Raw genomic sequence first — 12,862 nt, forward strand, 5'->3', positions numbered from 1 at the left:
TGATCGTGAAGTCCAAAGATATAATGGGACATATAAAATCTTTACGCAAATTTTTCACTCGCATAAAAGAATACAAAATGCGATTGAATCCACAAAAATGCACCTTCGGAGTAACTTCTGGCAAGTTACTCGGATACGTAGTAAGCACACGTGGCATCGAGATCGATCCCTCTAAAATAAAGGCAATTTTTGGCACGCCTCCCCCTCAAACAGAAAAAGAAATTAGGGGATTCCTTGGCAAACTACAATACATTAGTGAATTTATTAACAAATTGACTATGACTTGTGAGCCAATATTTAAAAAATTGAAAAAAGAGGAGAAACGTGAATGGGACGATCAATGCCAAAAGGCCTTTGAGAAAATCAAAGATTATCTCAAAAGTCCACCAATTTTAGCACTACCAGTACCCAAACTACCTCTTAGGCTATACATTACAGTTACAGACACAGCCACAGGTGCCATGTTAGCACAAGAGGTAGAAAAAGTTGAGCGTGCAATATATTACATAAGTAAAAAATTCATCCAATATGAAACAAAATATAGCACCTTAGAAAAGACAAGTCTGGAATTAGTGTGGGCAACCAAAAAATTATGACATTATATGTTACCACACACTACTCATGTGATTTCTCAACAAAATTCGATAAAGTATTTGTTTGAACAACCACCCATACAAGGAAGGATATCAAAGTGGTTAGTGATGTTGGCCGAATTTGAGTTAAAATATATTCCTAAAAAATCAATGAAAGGAAAAGTAATTTTCGACTTTCTAGCACAACATCCAATTCAAACAAGTCGTGCAGAAACTACTCATCTTCCGGATGAATAGATTCTCATGACACAAGATGACAAATGGGTAATGTACTTCGACGATGCGTCCAATAAAAAAGGATGTGGCATAGGAGTGTTACTCATAAGTCCAGAGGGAGCACATACTCCAATCTCTATTAAACTAAACTTTTAAGTTACTAATAATGCCGCACAATGTGAAGCATGCATTATTGGATTAGAAGCAGCAGCTAGCATAGGTGTGGAAAAATTAGAAGTATATGGAGACTCTAGTTTGATTATAAATCATATACTACAAAAATGGAAAATAAAGAGCTCCACAATGATATTATACCAAGCACACCTAGAGCAACTCATCGAGCATTTTGAACATATTGATTTTAAATATCTCCCAAGGGAAGACAATCAATTTGCCGATGCGCTAGAAAAATTAGCCTAAATGATCAACATTCCAGATCATTTAAATATGATGCCATTATGCGTTGATAGAAGAGAAGAACTAGCGTATTGCAACGCAATAGAGGAAATAAATAACATTAAAGGAGACAGTCCCTGGTATGATCATATCCTCCAATGTATTACTCATGGCACATACCCCGAAAATAGTTCATCGAAAGACCAACGAGCCTTACGAACACTTGCGGCCCAATACGGTCTATTAAATGGTCAATTATGAAAAAAAAGGACCTAATGGTCAAAGTTTATTATGTATAGTCCAACCAGAAGCCACACGCCTTATGGAAAATACTCACAAAGGTGTTTGTGGACCTCACATGAATGGTAAAATGCTTTCAAAAATAATTTCACGACAACGGTACTATTGGTCCACTATGGAACATGATTGCATACAATATGTTAAAAAATGTCCAGAGTGCCAAATGTTCGCTAATTTACAACACCTTCCACCATCCGACCTATACAATCTCACTTCCCCTTGGCTTTTTTCAACTTCGGAAATTGACATAATTGGAAAAATCTCTCCAACAGGAGCAGGAGGGCACGAGTACGTATTAGTAGCCATCGATTACTTCACTAAGTGAATTGAGGCTGCTTCTTACATGAATATCACTTTTAAACATGTCGCAAAGTTTCTCGAACGAAACATATTTTGTAGATATGGAGTTCCACATGAACTAATTCAAAGCTGAAGTCGAGACCCTCTTAATTTGTTATAAAGTAAAACATCATCATGCATCCCCATACAGACCTCAAATGAATGGAGCCGTAGAGTCGGCAAATAAAAATATAACAGTCATCATTAAGAAAACAACAGAAAATTATAAAGACTGGCCGAATAAACTACACTTCGCATTATGGGGTTATAGGAGTAACTCCATACTCCTTAGTTTTCGGAATGGACGCAGTTCAACCACTCGAACTGGAAATACCATCCCTACGCATCGCACTTGAAATTAAGCTACCTGAAGCTGAATGGGAAAGAGCGAGGTATGAAGAACTTTTATTCCTCGATGAACGACGATTAAGAGTTTTGCATCATGTACAAGTCTACCATAGGCGCATTGTGCGTCATTTCAATAAAAGAGTCAAATCCAGAAATATAAAAGAAGGTGACTTTGTACTAAATGAGGTTAGGGGTCCACCAACCGATCCAAGAGGGAAATTCAAACCTAATTGGATAGGTCTCTACCGCATAATTGAAATCCTATCAAGAGGAGCCGTCAGATTAATGAATATTGGAGGAGATGAAATTCGCCAATTAATAAACATTGATCGACTTAAGAAATATTACATATGAAATCCGGATAAACTCGTTCACTCATACAACCAATTTTAATTAGCATTCAATCGAAAGATTCTAAGTGTTATGCATTTTACCGAATTTCACGGTAAAGTAAATAACACTTTGGGGGTAATTTAGAAAATAATAATGTTCTAAGTGTTTAAATTTTTTCGAACATCACAAAATAATCTTCACTCTTGGGGGGTAATAATACAGAATAATACAGAATTCAAAAGAATTTTTAAAACAAAATTTTTCTCGAGACATTCGTAGCACAGGTGACGCGCACAACTAGAAGAGTTGCGCGCGGATGTCACGCGCAAAAATTTTCGTTGCTCGCGACAGGATCGCGCAACTACAGATGTTGCGCGCGCCACCTGATGACAAAATGCGAACCCGATTTTTTACGTTTGAATGAAGTTGCGATTTCAACTTGCGGAAAAAAGAGGGTGTTTCTTAAATATAACATATACTCGGAAAATAAAATTAAACTTTGATTTAATTCTTTTAAACAAGGTTTGATTAATTTTTCATTTAATTTCTACCTAAGAGATTAAAGAAAATAAAAAATACATAATAAAAAAACATTAGAATTACGCAAAGACCTGATTTCGTAATGCGGATACGTTGGCAATCTTTGTGATTCGGTCATATAAAAATATAAAAAAATAAAGCTCATTTTATTTCATTCAAATTTCAAAAGAGAGACATTGTTGAACTAGATTGTAAACGAAAAAAAACATAGTAGTGATTACACTTTATTCAATTTAAAACTAATGGCGAAATTGTGTAACACCCTAAGGTTTTACTATGTCCTCGATTGTCACAGATGATGGAGGAGTAGTTTCCATGGCAGTATTTTCAGAAGCTTTAGAGCTCTCCCCTACACTCTTCTTTTTCACCCAAACATTTGTTTTTCAATTTAGGGATTAGGGCCTTTGCAACCAGTTTTCTTTTCCCTTTGACTATTGGAGCTTTCTTGCAAGTATTTGGTGAAGGTTCTTTGATTTTCACACCTTGTTGCGCGGGTTTGGAGGGAGCTTTCCTTTTTGTTTCCTTCAAACGAGCTTTAGGGGATGAGAAGTATAGTTTTCTTCTCACTCCTTTGTTTTGGCCACTAGGAGGAGTAATAGTGGTCGAATACATCAAAGGCTTAGGTGGATTACGAGCGGTGGAGGCTTGAAGTTGAGATCGAGCCTTGTTTAATTCGCCCTTATCCGCCACATTCATCCAAGCTTTGTAAAAGAAAGATAATGCAATACTCGCAGTAGGATTTTGTACTACCCATCAAGGAAGACTTGACCAATACTCCATCCAACGAAAATTCTCTCGGGTTTAAAAGTCACATCTTTAGGGGCATCACAATCTTGCGGGTGAATAAATTGTTTCATCCCGTATTGTCTCATTACCCTACAAGGAAAAATGTAAGTAGTACTAGATAGGCCTAAAAGCCTAATGTAAAGGCAATTGAGACTATTCCTAACCATACTATTTTTTTTCCACCAAGGAATCACAAAACGTATGTTAGGAACCCCATGATAGAAAAATGACGTCCATTCCTCTTCGTTCTTATGCTTATAAAGGATTCGACGTCCAGGGAATGTCCTTACTCCATTAGCCTCAAGGTTTTGTGGCTGATCAACAATTCGCAAGCGCTCCATGAGTCATATATATATATATATATATATATATATATATATATTATTATTATATTATATATATAATATATATATATTATATATATATATATATATATATATATATATATATATATATATATATATATATATATATATTTTTTTTTTTTTTTATATATATTATATATATATATATATATATATTAGTTTGCGATTTTTACACAAGCAGGTGGCGCGCGCAACCAAACCAGTTGCGCGCGCCCTTCGCGCGCAACGAAGAAGATTGCGCTGGTCATGCCTGCACAACCTTGTAACTTGCGCTGATAATCGCCAAAAAAAACGTACGTGTATTAGGAGTGGACTTCCCGTGAAACTGTTTTTGTTAGAGTCTCCTCTAAGGCGATTCAAACACAGGACGGTTTCCGCCAAAACCAAAGGAGCGGGTGAATGAAATCCCTCTATTTGCTCTACTATTGACACCATGGAATAATCTCCGTATTCTTTGCCTGTCCTAAGTAAACAATTAACAACAAGACAATAACATAAAGCACGAATTTTAAAACGTTGTTTAGTCATGTTGTCAAGAGGGGCGACAAAATGTTCAATAAATTGAATCAAGTTCATGCCTTCTTGAGTTCCAATGTTGGTCATATCATTGTCGGACAAGCCAACAAATTTTTGGAATATAGGTTTGGGATCCGATAAGGTAGGCGAATAAGTCACAGGAGAGTATTTGTAGGGAAACCTAGCAAGGCCTCAAACTTACCGGGAAGGGGGACAATTTTGTCCCCTTTAAACAGGAAAAGATGGTGATTATAGTCCCAATGGTTGACTGCGCCATGAAGAAAATCAAAGTTAACCACTAGTTGCATATAATTTAATAAAGGATCTAAGTGGTAAATTTTGAAAGCTAGTTTGTCCTCGGTTGAAAGGGAAGTGACCCATTGCTTCAAACGTTGTTCAAAGGTCTTCACCATTGTTCAAAAAAGAGAGAGAATGAGAATTTAAAGAGATTAATTCTTTTTAGTTTCTTATATTACTAAGCGAATGAATGCGAGATGATCAAAAGCCTACACGAAACCACGTTTAAATAGACCCAAGAGGAACAAATTTTTGGCAAATTCGGCTTAAAGGAAAGTTCACCAACAGGTTGCGCGCGCAACTCATGAGTTGCGAGAGACATCGACGCGCAACCAATTCACATGCGCGCGACAGCCGCACGCAACTCTCGCGGTTGCGCGGATCTTTCCGATCGCAGCATGTGAGTTGGATTTATTTCCGTATTGTGGCTCACATAAGGACGGAATCTTCACGAAATCTTAAGACGAATCATACGCTTGCCTTTTAACCCTTTGTGTCCCTTTTCTTGACTACTTTCTTATTTTCTTTTTATTTTCTTTTTTTTATTATTTTCCTACTTTCTTATTTTCTTTTTATTTTCTTTTTAATTTTCCTACTTCCTTGTTTTCTTTTTTATTATTTTCTTATTTTCTTTTTTCTCTTTTTTTTTTGTTTTTGTTTCGCCTTCCTTTTTTCGAGTTTTGGTTATTTTTTCGAGGGGGGTAAGTTGGGAACCCTTTCCCTCCCTCGATTTTTTTTTCTTATAATAAAAATAATAATAACTTACACATGGAAACAAAAAAAAATAATGATGATGACATATATACAAATGTGTCATATGTACAACAATGCAAAAAAATGTATTTGTTTCTTAAAATAAATAACAATATGTGTACAAAAGGAATCAGGGTGCTCGGCGACTACTAGACGGTTGCTGCACATCCTGCAAAATCCAAAATGAAAATTAATACATGAAATGTAATAACTTCGCTGAAAAGAAAAGAAATAAAACTTACCGCGATCATCCGATGATCACGACATGATAAAGTCACAAGGGCCCTCCGATAAGCAGCTTGGAAAGCACGTAAAGTCCTCACCATGCCGTTCACGATTTTCTGCGGAACCTGTTCCAAGAATACAAGGACAGATAGTAAACAAATGTATATGAAACAAAAAATAAATAGAAATATTTAAGTACATATACACAAAAGACATACCAACTCAGCCGTCTCGGGTACAAACAATATCCCCTCGTCATCCTCTGCTGCTGGAAGGGTCTCACGAATTACCGATCCGACAGCATCGATATACATAATCTCCGCTACAGGAAGCACCCAACTACCTAGCTCGATCCGCTAAAATATATATGACAAAAAACGTTAAAAGGGTCAAAGTTCCAAAAAATAAATAGAAACAAGGAAAAAAGAGAGTTAGAGTACTAACCGGAACAAAAGCCGGAAAGAAGTCAGTCTGGATGCTATAAAAGCCGGATGAGAAACCTTCGGCAGCACCGCTGCTCCGCTGGATAACCAAGGATCGCCTGAGCTCGATCCTCGATAGACAGCAAGTCCAGACGTAGCATCCGAATCGGAGGATCCGCGGGAACCAAAGGCTCCTCGGACGAAAGCTGCCAAAGAACACGCTCGCCTAAAAACCAAGCGTCTATCCTCTGGAGCACCGAGAGTCCCAGATAGAAGGCCGGAAACGGCAACGAACCATGCCAGACCGGATAGCCTCAGGGACTCCAACGATAAAACTCCAAGGACGGAGATCGATCTATAAAACATAACCACATGAAAAATCGTCAGAAAATAAAAAAAATAAAAAAAAATGCACATGTAGTTGGAATACTTATCGATGCACGAGTCGCAAAAAAGGATCCTCTGGCGAAAGTCGCCATCAGAAGTGGCTCGTCTTTTCTTAATCACGACCAACCGATGGCCGACAGGAAAACGAGCAGCCCCGAGCACCCTAGGGGCTAAGAAATGCAAGTACGAGTATCCCCAAGCCTGAAATCGAGAAAAGATAAGCCTAAAGGAAAAAAGAAAAAGAAATAACCGAAAGAAGCTTAAAAACACATACCTTAAGGATACGACACTGCCATGTAAGGGAGATCCAAGGCACCTCATTAGCTGCCGCGGAATCGATCACTCGGGTCGCCTTGCCCATAGCTGTAAGCATACGGGCATACAACACCTCCGCCCAACTCAGGTCACCAACTTGCCACAAATCACTAAGGCAAATAAGTAACCCAATGGCAAAACGCTCTCCTCGATCACTCAAAATAGTGACGGAAAGAACGTGAGCAATGTATATCCGAGCCAGCTGCTCAAGTGTACACTGCCGATCAAGCTCGTCAGCAAAATACTCGTCAGCAAGAACCGAGTGTTACTCATCTTCCGGATGAAGAGATTCTCAAGACACAAGATGACAAATGGGTAATGTAATTCGACGCTGCATCCAATCAAGGAGGATGTAGCGTAGGAGTGTTACTCATAAGCCCAGAGGGAGCACATACGCCAATCTCTATTAAACTAAACTTTGAGGTTACTAATAATGTCGCACAATGTGAAGCATGCATTATTGGATTAGAAGCAGCAGCTAGCATAGGTGTGAAAAAATTTAGAGGTATATGGAGACTCCAGTTTGATTATAAATCATATACTAAAAAAATGAAAAATAAAGAACTCCACAATGATATTATACCAAGCACACCTAGAGCAACTCATCGAGCATTTTGAACATATTTATTTTAAATATCTCCCAAGTAATGACAATCAATTTGCCGATGCGCTAGCAAAATTAGCCTAAATGATCAACATTCCAGATCACTTAAATATGATGCCATTATGCGTTGATAGAAGAGAAGAACCAGCGTATTGCAACGCAATAGAGGAAATAAATGACATTAAAGGAGACAGTCCCTGGTATGATCATATCCTCCAATGTATTACTCATGGCACATACCCTGAAAATAGTTCATCGAAAGACCAACGAGCCTTTTTTTTTTGGAAAATAAGAATAAGAATTTGACCAACGAGCCTTACGAACACTTGCGGCCCAATATGGTCTATTAAATGGTCAATTATGCAAAAAAGGACCTAATGGTCAAAGTTTATTATGTATAGACCAACCAGAAGCCACACGCCTTATGGAAAATACTCACAAAAGTGTTTGTGGACCTCACATAAATGGTAAAATGCTTTCAAAAATAATTTCACGACAATGGTACTATTGGTCCACTATAGAACACGATTGCATACAATATGTTAAAAAATGTCCAGAGTGACAAATGTTCACTAATTTACAACACCTTCCACCATCCGACATATACAATCTCACTTCCCCTTGGCTTTTTTCAACTTGGTAAATTGACAAAATTGGAAAAATCTCTCCAACAGGAGGAGGGCACGTGTACGTATTAGTAGCCATCGATTATTTCACTAAGTGAATTGAGGCTGCTTCTTACGTGAATATCACTTTTAAACATGTCGCAAAGTTTCTCGAACGAAACATATTTTGTAGATATCAAGTTCCACATGAACTAATTAGTGATCAGGGATCTCAATTCAAAGCTGAAGTAGAGACCCTCTTAATTAATTATAAAGTAAAACATCATCACTCATCCCCATACAGACCTCAAATGAATGGAGCCGTAGAGTCGGAAAATAAAAATATAACAGTCATCATTAAGAAACGGTAGAAAATTATAAAGCCTGGCCGAATAAACTACACTTCGCATTATGGGGTTATAGAACGTCTATACAAACATCAATAGGAGTAACTCCATACTCCTTAGTTTTCGGAATGGACGCAGTTCAACCAGTCGAACTGGAAATACCATCCCTACGCATCGCACTTTAAAGTAAGCTACCTGAAGCTGAATAGGAAAGAGCGAGGTATGAAGAGCTTTTATTCCTCGATGAACGACGATTAAGAGCTTTGCATCATGTACAAGTCTACCATAGGCGCATTGTGCGTCATTTCAATAAAAGAGTCAAATCCAGAAATATAAAAGAAGGTGACTTTGTACTAAAGGAGGTTAGGGGTCCACCAACCGATCCAAGAGGGAAATTCAAACCTAATTGGATAGGTCCCTACCGCATAATTGAAATCCTATCAAGAGGAGCCGTTAGATTAATGGATATTGGAGGAGATGAAATTCGCCAATTAATAAGCATTGATCGACTTAAGAAATATTGCATATGAAATCCGGATAAACTCGTTCACTCATACAAACAAGTGCCGGATAGAGGGCCCGGAAACGGCAACGAACCATGCCAGACTGGATAGCCTCAAGGACTCCGACGATCAAACTCCAAGGACGGAGATCGTAATATAAAACACAACCACATGAAAAATCGTCAGAAAATAAAAAAAATAAATAAATGCACATGTAGTTGGAATACTTACCGACGCACGAGTCGCCGAAAGGATCTTCTGGCAAAAGTCGCCGGCAGAAGTGGCTCATCTCTTCTAAATTGCGACCAACCGATGGCCGATAGGAAAACGAGCAGCCCCGATTACCCTAGGGGCTAAGAAAGGCAGGTACGAGTATCCCCAAGCCTGAAACCGAGAAAAGATAAGCCAAAAGGAAAAAATCAAAAGTAATAACCGAAAGAAGCTTAAAAACACGTACCTTAAGGATACGACCATGCCACGTAAGGGAGATCCGAGGCACCTCAATAGCTGCCGCGGAATCCATCACTCGAGTCGCCTTGCCCATAGCTGTAAGCATACGGGCATACGATACCTCCGCCCAACTCAGGTCACCAACTTGCCCCAAATCACTAAGGCAAATAAGTAACCCAATGGAGAAATGCTCTCCTCGATCACTCAAAATAGTGACGGAAAGAACGTGAGAAATGTATATCCGAGCTAGCTGCTCAAATGTACACTACTGATCAAGCTCGACAGCCGACAACTCGTCGGCAAGAACTAAGTAGACTGCGCATTGGCAGGGTAAAGTCGTATCCCCTAATCAAAAGTAAATACCTAAGTCCTCTAACTAAAGTAGATATGGAAGTAGGGTCGAACTCCATAGGGAAACAAGTCTTTTTACTCCTAATTAAATATTATAATCTAAACTATCTAAGTAACCAATATTTTTGGGAATAAATTCTATACTACGAAGAATAAGTTTAGGGAGAAAAACAATAATAAGAAGGCCTAGGGTCACAGGTTCACCAATAATTAATATTCCGGGATAAAACATAATAATTAATAATTAACATTGCACAAATAACATGATTAACAGGCTCTCGCAATTTATGAATCAATATAGATCTAACAGGCTCTCGCAATTTACTAGATCTAAGTTCCTATTAAAAATAGCCTTTAATATTAAATTAACATCTGCTCGATTCATCAATTCAATATTGCTAAACATTCACAATCAAATTACATCTGCTCGATTCATAATCTAATTGCAAAGAATTAAAACAATTCAATAAGAAATTATCATGCAATACCAATAATCAATAATAACAAATTATCCCTTCATATTAATTACGGATCCCCATAAACCCTAGAATTACACTACTCAGACATAATCATAACTAGACTAATCAAATAAATAAAACAAAACATAATCAAAGAAGTAAATGAAATAGCTGAAATTAAAAGAGAAGAAATTGTTACCAAAAGAAATCTGGATTAATGAAAGTAATTAAGAACAAAAGTTAAGAGAGAATTTAAGAAAGAGAAATATCCTAAGTAGAGAGAGAAAATATAAAAAAGAAAAAAAAAACCAAAATTACGTACATAATTCGTACTTAAACATTCCTCAAATCAAAAATTAAAACTCATCTAATCAGCTTTGAGAAAAACACGCGCCCGATCGGGCTAGAGGCCGCCCGATCGAGCGCACCTTTTTCCTCGCGCCTCTTCTCAGCAGCAACGCTCGATCGAGCTAAATGCTCGCACGATCGGGCGCGCCTTAGGCCACGCACCAGCCCCAAAGTTGCACGCCACGCCCGATCAAGCTAATGCTTGCCCGATCGGGCCCTTGCTTGTCTTCGAGGCTTGGACTTCGATTGGGCTTGATTCCTCGGCCCAATCCGGATTTCCTCTTCGTGTCTTGAATACTCGGTTCAAATACCTCGGTATCCCGATTACCGAGCCCATAATCACCGGCTCGACGACTCTAACCGGCTTTGGGCTTCAATGATGGTCGTGCTCTTCTAATTTCCGTAGTCACTCCGTGAAAAACCCGAGAAAATGCTCCAAAGGCGCAATTTCCTACAAAACTCAACAAAGACTACGAAAACACTAGAAAACACCAATTAGTAATAAAAGTGGCTCGAAAGAGCCAAAAACACTACTAATTATGACCAAGGGACGGGGTAAATTACTATATAAAATGGACATATCACGCATACACATGAAGGGCCGACGCAAGACGTTCCCCCACAAGGTCGCGCTGTCTCTCGTCTGACCCCTTAACGAACTCTATGACTACGGGCTCGCCTCCAAAAGGAAAACCCGTAATTATAGAGAAGTCGAAAGGGGTAACCGTCATCTCTCCGCATGGAAAGTGGAAAGTGTTGGTGGAATCCCACCAAAACTCCAGCAATCCACGGAGGAAAGATGACGATGCAGGCTGACTCGATAAATCCCGAAGAGCCGCCAGCTGGGAGTCAATCCAGGAAAGTGCTACAATCTCCTTTGCCACCTCGGGAAAGCTCTCAAAACGGGCTTGTAGGTCACCAGAGCCATATAAACGCATGCTAGGCTCACTCTAAATAAAAGAATAAAAATAAAAAAATAAAAAAAACAATTATGGTTTAAAATGGAGAAACAAAGGAAAAGAGAAAGAAACAAAGGCGCGAAAAAACTCACGATGTCGCGCCACCCTCGGATCGAAACATGATGGTTTGGGTCCCACTTAAGGACCCTAGGGTCCCAATTGGGAGGAGCCTCCCAAACCACATCCTCTTGACGACGTCGATCGGCCGCGAAGCGTCGCTCTCGAACCTCCTCTCGAGGACAGGTCACCCTCTTCCGAGGGCGAACTGCCTCGTCTGGACCACTGAGAATCTCCTCAGCATCGACAAATGGAGGCGAGTTCATGCTATGATGGATAAAGTTTCTTTAATTAGTTTACTTTATATGTATTCTAGACCCATTTTGGCAGCATAACGGCTGTTGATAGGGAAAAACACAAAAATCAAATGCCACCCATACTTGGGGGCTACGATACCTACCGTTAAACTTAGTAAATGGGGCTTCTAACACCCACAAAAGCCATCCTATACCAGTTTCAACTAAGTACTCAAGGGATTGTATTTCAAAAATCTCAAAGAATCAACTAATTCTAGACGAATAACAGTAATATAAACATGGTTATCGTCTACAAAACAATTTTGAAGTTTGAACATGGCAACAATAAGCTAAGAGTATGTTTTGCGCCATTTTCCAACAATTTAAAATTCGTGAAAATGAATTATGAAAGTAATATTGGTTCCATCACTATAATCTACTTCATAATCAGCAATTATAACCAAAATGAGCAAGAAAAAGCAATAAAATCAAGAAAAATTCGAAGAAAAAGAGCAAGAACAAACTTGAACAAAGAAATGCTCATACAAGGTTCAATACTTAACCATTTTTCATGAAATTTGTTTCAAAACAATCCTTAAACATAACATAACAACATGGAACAAACAATTTCAAGAATAAAGGACCGAATAGAAAACCCCCATATTCAAAATTTAGGGCTCAACGGTTCGAAAATCGTCCCAATTAAGCCTAAATCAAACGAAAAACAACAAAAAAAACTTACATTGGATTACAAAAAATATGAATTAAGGATGAAATTTGCTTCCTTTAGCTTCGAAAATGGCAAGAAACCGA

Source organism: Chenopodium quinoa, unplaced genomic scaffold (genome assembly GCF_001683475.1).
Source record: "Chenopodium quinoa cultivar QQ74 unplaced genomic scaffold, ASM168347v1, whole genome shotgun sequence".
NCBI classification, from domain to species: Eukaryota; Viridiplantae; Streptophyta; class Magnoliopsida; order Caryophyllales; family Amaranthaceae; genus Chenopodium; species Chenopodium quinoa.